We start from the raw sequence: 8,383 nt of genomic DNA on the forward strand, positions 1-8,383 counted from the left end.
AAGTTTATAAATGGATGAAGGGCTTTAATAAGGGATATATTAACATGGTTCTGATGGTAAGACTCGGGCAGGACACGTAGTAAGCGGTTTAAACTGGATAAATTCCGATTCAGCAAGGATATAGGCAAAAATTGGTTCACCAGCAGAGTGACAGATGAGTGGAACAGGTTTGGCAGTCATGTTGAGAGTGCCAATACGATAGTCACATTTAAAAAAAAATAGATAAATTGATAGATAGTGATGTTAGGTGGGGTTAGATTCACGGTAGCTGCCTTGTACAGGCCTACCGGCCTCTTGCAGACTCCTTACGTTATTATGTTCTGATCTCTAACTTCCTCTACTATAATATAATCTTCTCTAACCTTTTGACCTAACATGACCTACGGATAACTGACGATTACATTTATTCATCTTTCAATGTAAATGCAGTTATTGCAGAAGCAACTGAGTAGACAAATTGACTGAAACATTAATTTTACTCGACACCAAGAAGGAAAAATAAATATAATAGACATGCATGTTATAGTTATCTTTACAAAGTATATTAATGGTTAGGGTAAAGATTCGTATTAGGTCCGTGCCAGTATCTCATTACCTACTTTATGAAACATCAGTATCTCTTCATATATCTTTTCTACAAACCTTCAACAGTCATGGAAACGCTTTGAAAATCCAATTCAAGGACTTTTTTTTACTCTTGAAAATAGGGGATAATGTTTACGAAAGCGCGTCACCTCCTCTGCTGGCCTCGGCGACTCTGCAGCCGGTGTTGCGAGAAATACCTCCTCGCTGTAATAAGTCACATATACATGAGGGGGTGGTCTGGTTAGAAGGGGGGGTCGAGGGGGGCGCAGCCCCCCGTTAGTAGGTCGTAAAGTTCGGTTGGAGTAGTTTAAATATGCTCCCCGACCCTAAGCCCTCTGCGAGCTATTTTGCGGCTGCGGCGGCTGCAGCGTCGCTAGAGGAGGTGACGCGCTTTCGTAAACATTATCCCCTATTTTCAAGAGTAAAAAAAAAGTCCTTGAATTGGATTTTCAAAGCGTTTCCATGACTGTTGAAGGTTTGTAGAAAAGATATAGGAGGAGGCGAGAAACCGACGCCGCCACGCGGTTTGAAAAACTGTCTGGGTCTAACAGAGAAAAAACAGTAAAGTCATGGTGGAGGAAAGTAGTGGAGGGAGGCAAAAGAAGAGTAGAGCAACCTGCAAGAGGTGTGAGTTCAATGGAGTGGTTAACGAAGAAAGTTTGTGCAGAAATTGTGAAGAAGAAGAGAGAGCCGGCAGGGAGACCTGCAAAAGATGCGCCAAGAAGGTGCGGCACAACAAGTGTGGGCTGCAGTGTGACAGCTGCCAGGTGTGGCACCACGTCAAGTGTGAGCAGGTGGAGGATGGGGTGTACGAGGCGCTGAAGAGGCAGCAGGGCACCCTGTGGTTCTGCACACCCTGCAACCCCAAGGTAAGGCAGACCATTAGGGAGGCTGACCAGATCATGAAAGAAAACAAGGAGATGAAGAAAGAGCTGCATGGCCTGAAGGAGAAGAATGATCTGATGGTTAAGAAGATGGAAGAGATAGAAGAGAAGTGGAAGGAGAGGGAGAACAAGATGGAGGAGGAGAAGGGAGATCTTAAGGCAGAGCTGAGCAAGTGGAAGAAGATGAATGATAAATTGAGAGAATTTTGAGTTTTGAAGAGAAAATGAGGGTGAAAGAGGAGATGGTGAGGAGAGTGACTGAGAGAGTGTTTGAGAACCTGGAAGAGAGGGAGGAAAGAGAGAAAAGAAAGAAGAATGTGATCATGTTTAATGTAAGGGAAAGCAGTAAGGATGATGCAAGAGAAAGGGAGATGGAGGACAAAGAGCTGTGTATGTGTTCAAGGACAAGCTTGGAGTGGAAGGAGCTCAGGTAGAAAAGGTGTACAGGCTGGGAGTGAGAGGGAGAGGGAGAGAGCGGCCACTAGTTGCATGTCTGAGTGACGTGTATGCAAAGTGGGGAGTGATTAAGAGAGGCAAAGAGCTGAGTTATGTACGAGAGGAAGATATTAAAAACATCAGGATTGGTGTAGATAAAACAAAGAAAGAGAGAGAGGAAGATGCAGTGCTAAGGGAAGAGCTACAAGAGAAAAGAAGGGAGGGAGGCAAATGGACAATAAAGAAAGGCAGGGTTGTGAGGGTGGCAGAGCATCAAGGTAGGGAATGAGATGGGGAAAGAGGGGAAAGAAAAGGGGAGGGGGAAGTATTTGCAACAGTGAAAGTTTTGAATGTGCAGGGGTTAACTAAAACTAAGGGGAAGGAAGTGGAGGAATTAGTTAAGGGCAATAGTATAGTTTGTTTAACGGAAACCCAGAAAAAATGTAGGGAGGTTAATTTTGGCGATAATTTTGAAGTCTTAGACAATATGAGAGAGGAAAAGGACAGAAGGGGAGGAGGACTAATGATTATTTACAGAAAGAAAAGGAACAACTTTATGTAAAATAGAAACAAAATGTAAGGATGTATTACACACAATAGGAAAAATAGGAAAATGGGAGGTTAGATTAGTGTTAGTATACTTTAGTGTTAGTGATGTAGAGAGAAACAAGGAAATAACACAAGAAATAGAAAAAATAATAGAGGAAAACCCAGAGCCTTTGATGATAATGGGTGACTTCAATGGACATGTGGGGTTCAAGGGAACACAAAAAGTAAACAGGAATGGGGAAGTGATTATACAATGGATGGAAAAATATGGATTGATTATGTTAAATGATGACGAGTGGTGTGAGGGAGAAGTGACATGGAGCCGAGATGGACAACAGAGTGTAATAGATTATGTATTAGTGACAGACAAGGTGTACAATAGGTTCCATAAAATGAGGATAGATGAAAAAAAGGAAGAATATGACCTTTCAGACCATAATCTGATAGAGGTGGAATTAAGGATAAAAGAAGAAAAGAGGGAGTTCAAGAAAAATGATTGGATTGAGAGGGAGTACTATAAAACAGATAAACCATCACTAGAAAACTTTAGGAAAAAGCTAGAAGAAAGTGTGACGAGGAATAAGGTGGACAGTATAGGAGAACTGGAGAAAAAAATGAGAGAAACAGCAGATGCAGTGCTAAAAAGTGTATATAGAAGAAGAGAGAAAAAGCTAGGGGACGGCGAGGAACCAGCATGGATAAACGAGGAAATAAGGAAAGAAATAAAAGAAAGGAAGAGGTTAAACAGAAATAGGAGAAATGCAAAATGCAAAGAAGAGGAAGAAAGGTGGCAAAAATTATATGTAGAACAAAGAACAAAGGTACAATTAAAGATAAGGAAGGAAATGTACAAACAAGAGGAGAAGATAACAAAGGAAATTAAGGATAAGAAAAATGGAGAGAAAAAGATGTGGGAGTATATAAGAATACTTAAAGGGGAAAAGGTTAAGGATAAAGACACTTTAAGGATATAGGAGGACGGAGTGGAGCTGGAGAGAGGAAAGGTGGGGGAGGAAGTAAAAGTTTTTGGAGTGGAGTGTACAGAAAACATGGAAATGATATAAAGGAAGTTTGGAACACAGAGAAGAGAGAGGAGTATGTAAGGGAGTATGAACAGGTAAAAAAGGACATAGAGGAAAACCAGGCTGTAAGGTTGGAGGATATTAATGAGCTGAGGGCAGTGGGGTGGCAGCACACTGAAAAATGTGGACTAGAAGTGAGAGAACACATGGAGATGACAAGAAGGGTGAAGGGGGATTCATCTATCTGGAAGAAGAAAGCATAAGGGAAGATAGAGTAATTAAATGTATCAATAGAATGAAGAATAAAAAAGCAGTTGGAACAGACAAAATAAAGCCAGAAATGTACAAAGAATTTGCCAAAAGTAAAATATTACGGAAGGTGTTGGTTGAAGACCTTGGGGCAGTATTAGAGACAGGGAGGATACCAGAGGGATGGAGGGACTCTAGGACAGTCATGATACCAAAGAAGTGTAGACCAAAGGTTAAAGAACTAAGGCCAATAGCTCTGACAAATGTAGGGTACAAGCTAACGATGGCTGTGATTAGAACTAGCTTGGAAGACCACATTAGGATAAATGGTATAGGTAAGGATACACAGGCAGGATTCACAGAGGGAAGCCGGATAGAAAACAACCTATTTATTCTAAGATATTGTGTAGAAGGAGCATATAAGATGAGGAAACCATTGATAGTAATCTCGATAGATTTTGCAAAGGCCTATGATAGTGTAAGAAGAGATAAGTTAATAGAAGTTTTAAAGGATAGCAAGGTAAACCCAGATATAATTAACTTCAAAGCAGGAGTTTATGAAGGAGATAGAACTAAGATAGAGATAGATAAAGAAGAGGAGGAGATAGAAATAGAAGTGACCAGTGGGATTAGACAGGGATGTACTGCCTCAACTACACTGTTTAAGATGATTACTTTTAAAATAATTCAGGAGCTAGAGGAGCTAGAATGTGGGTACAAAGATGAGGCATTCAGGATTACCTCACTCTTCTTTGCAGATGATGGCATGCTTTTGGCAAATAGTGTAGGGGAAGCAGTACAGGTGATAGAGAAGATGGAGACTATAGCTAAAGAATATGGACTAGAAGTAAATAAGCAGAAAAGCAATATTATCATTTTTAATATGGAAAACAAACCAGAAAATATAGGGGGCATTAGTGTTGGGGATAGAATTAAATATTTAGGAATAATAGTCAATGACAAGAGGAACTGTTTTCAAATGCAAAAGGAAGAAATGTTCAGGAAAGCGAGAAGGCTAACAAATATGACATACAATGTAATTGAAAAGAGCTGTTCAAGAATGTTAATAGGAAAGACTTACTGGAAAAATGTTGCACTGCCATCCATCCTGTATGGGGTAAATATAATAAACATCACAAAGACAGACATAAAAAAGTTGCAGAGGATAGAGAATGGGGTGTACAGGAAGATTTTGAGGGCACCAATGTATGCACAGGAAGCAGCACTCAGGGGGGAGATAGGAAGCTCCAGTGTTAAAAACAGGATAAGGGAGGGACAGTGGAAATACTTAAGGTATGTTCTTGTGGAAGGAAACGATTTGGTGAGAAGGGTGGGAGAGGAGATGATAGAGAAGAGACAAAGTAGGTGGGTGAAAGATTTGTTGAATGAACTGAGAGCAACAGAGGGACTGAGTGTGAGTGTGAGGAATGAGACAAAGGAGAGTATAAAGCAGAGAATGAGAGAGGTGGATACAAGAGAGTGGAAGAGGCAAATGAATGAGAAAGCAAGCCTTAAGATATATAGAAAATGGAGACAGGAGTTGGGAGGACAAGAGGAGGTATACACCAACAACCAAGCCTCAGAAGTGCTATTCAGATGCAGGACAAACAACATGCAACTAAAAGAAAGAAACAGACACCGGCAAGAGGAAACCAAGTGTGACATGTGTGAAGCTGAACACGAAGACCTGCGACACTTCCTACTCTGGTGCCCGGCCTATGCGGAGGAAAGAATAAAGTGCGTGAGGCTGCAACAGCCTTACGAGGAAGAAGAGGACGACACCATTGGAAAAATTTTATTTGAAAATGAACACACCGAACAAACGAAAACAACAGTACACAAGTTTTGGACAATAAGAGAAAAAAGAATGAAAGAAAAAGGAAAACAATAGACCCAGACAGTAGACACATCAGGGAGTGCCGTTACAAAGGCAAAACTCCCGACCGACTACTACTACTACTATATGAAGAGATACTGATGTTTCATAAAGTAGATCATGAGATACTAGCACGGACCTAATACGAATCTTTACCAAAAAAGAATAACAATAACGCAAAAAGAAACATCAAAACCTAAGATAAACACGAGAGATTTACATAGATTTACATAGAAAATCAGACCACACAGACCCCATGGTCCAGACTTGGTGGTCTGTCCTTAAACCTAAGTGATTTTACATTAATCAGAAGACTCCAAAACCTTGCATTTCTACTCTAGTTGATATTAAGTTTAAGGAAGTGACGGTCGAGCTTATTTTTGAAGGAGTCAATCGTGTTACACTGGACCACTGATGGTGGAAGCTTATTCCATTCTCGCACTATAACGTTGGTGAAGAAAAATTTGGTGGTCTGAATTTACTTGTCTACATCTGAGTTTTACGCCATTGTTCCTCGTGCGCAAAGTGTCATCGATCATAAACAATGTTGATCTGTCTACATTCGTGAGACCATTAAGTATTTTAAAACATTCGATCAGTTTTCCTCGGAGGCGACGTTTCTCAAGAGAGAACATGTTAAGGGTAGAAAGCCTTTCTTCGTAGGATTTGTTGCGCAAGGAAGGGATCATTTTCGTTGCCCGACGCTGAACACCTAATTTAGCAATATTCTTTGCATGGTGGGGAGACCAAAACTGTACCGCATATTCCAAGTGGGGTCTGACTAAACTGTTGTAGAGCGGGAGTATTACATCTTTATTCTTGAATACAAAGTTTCTTTTAATGAAGCCCAACATTCTGTTCGCTTTATTTGCTGCATCGATGCATTGCTGTGAGAATTTGAGGTTTGACGCGATTTTGACCCCATTCACTTGCTTAAAACCCTAGCCCTATAAGCACATCAAACAGAAACCTCAGAGTATAAGATAAAAACAAGGACACCGTCACCCTCCCACCGCCATCACCACCACCACCACTTGTTCAAACTCCTCATCTTCCCTTTCAACGCGACCACTAACCTCCCAAAGACGAATACTCGACCCTGGCTATCCTCCAAGTCTATGTTACGTCAATACTTACCGAAAGAAGCCGCGGGAAGGTTAGAATTCACGGTAAACACATGACCGTCACGCCACTCTCCTCACCCCGCTAACACATGCTTCGGACTGACTGTGACTGGCTGCTTCTCGGATCAGCTGACTGGCCGATGGAGAAGCCTTCTCCATCGGCCAGTCAGCTGATCCAGATTGTCGTACTCAGAACACTGTATTCATCGGTTTTCAGACACAACGCTGTCATCTATACATAAATAACGAGATCCAATTAAAGGTACTGTTACAACCGTTAATTATTGATGGTTTTCTTGCAATAGGTATAGGTCAGAGGCAGGGAAATACGATGTGCCGAGTATGATAATTTGATAACGCTGCCCAGATTGTCGTACTAAGAACATTGCATATATCAGTTTCTGCCTAATAAAAGCCCCCATACACACATGACGGTATTCAGCCAAACTCTTCACCTCCTCAAGAATATATCAACGTTAATAAAGATGACTCGACTGTCATATTTAGGAATACATATGAAGTTTGCGATTCTTCCTGTGTCTATGACGCCGATTCTATTTTAGCCCTATTTTCAGCTTTTGCGCCTTTACAAACACTGAAACGTGAGAAGAAAATTATTCTATTCGTAAAATATACACATAAATGTCCTTGCGTAGACTAGAGAAGCCTAGTTTATGAAAATACATATAAAAATTGTTTTCAGTGGACAGTGGTCATGAGTAAGCTAATTCTGCCTATGAAGCGCCGATGCTATTTTACCAGATTCTACATCTACACCTACCAAAACACTTAAGTTAAAGAAAGTTACATATGAATTACCCTGCTTAGATGTAGCATAAATGAATGAGAACGTACATACATGCAAATAATGCTCTGTGAGAATTAATTAAACAAATTCGAGCAGCCCCTGCCTGCACATACGATACCTAAGTAAAGAGAGCCTGTAGGTGTTATGTTATCTGCAAGTTCGTTGTGGTCATTTATTCCTGAAGATAACGGCCATTAGTGTCTCCATTCACCCGTATTATTCGATTCTAGCTGTACAGCGCAAAAAGGGAACGAGAATGAGACTTGTGATGAAGTCTCGTACGTAGGTGAGGGATTCACGTATAGCCTACTGATCTTGTCCTCGCCTTCTGTGCTCTTCCGTCCTCTATTTTTTTTTGTTTAATTATCATGTAAACTGTCTACGTTACAGCTTACCTACCGATACAGTATCCTACAGTAACTGTCTTCCATATATTTATCGGTCTTTTCATACGTTGTCCGTGTTGTATCAGGCTATGCAACGCTGATGAGTGCTTTGTTGATGTATTAGTATTGGCTGTATAATAGCGGGGTCGGGGGCTACTGCAACGGAGATGATCACCGAGGCCACGTGCAGCTATAGCGTATTCCCACAACTTTACTATAATGGCATCAAGGAGACTAGTGTTAAAATGGGTACGATGGCGTGGTTAGCGCTAGAATGGGTAATACCATTCATTCATTCAAGACTTACCCCCATAATAGGGGAGCCATAAGATATTTACATAGCTCTTGATCCAAGTCTCCAGCCGGTTTGGCAGCACGACTCACTTGAATATATTCAGAGTTGCCAGCCAGCGGGTATTGGATCACAGGGCCCACGTACGAAGCTTGAGCTATTCTTTCAGTTAG

Source organism: Eriocheir sinensis, chromosome 8 (assembly GCF_024679095.1).
Source record: "Eriocheir sinensis breed Jianghai 21 chromosome 8, ASM2467909v1, whole genome shotgun sequence".
Classification (NCBI taxonomy): domain Eukaryota; kingdom Metazoa; phylum Arthropoda; class Malacostraca; order Decapoda; family Varunidae; genus Eriocheir; species Eriocheir sinensis.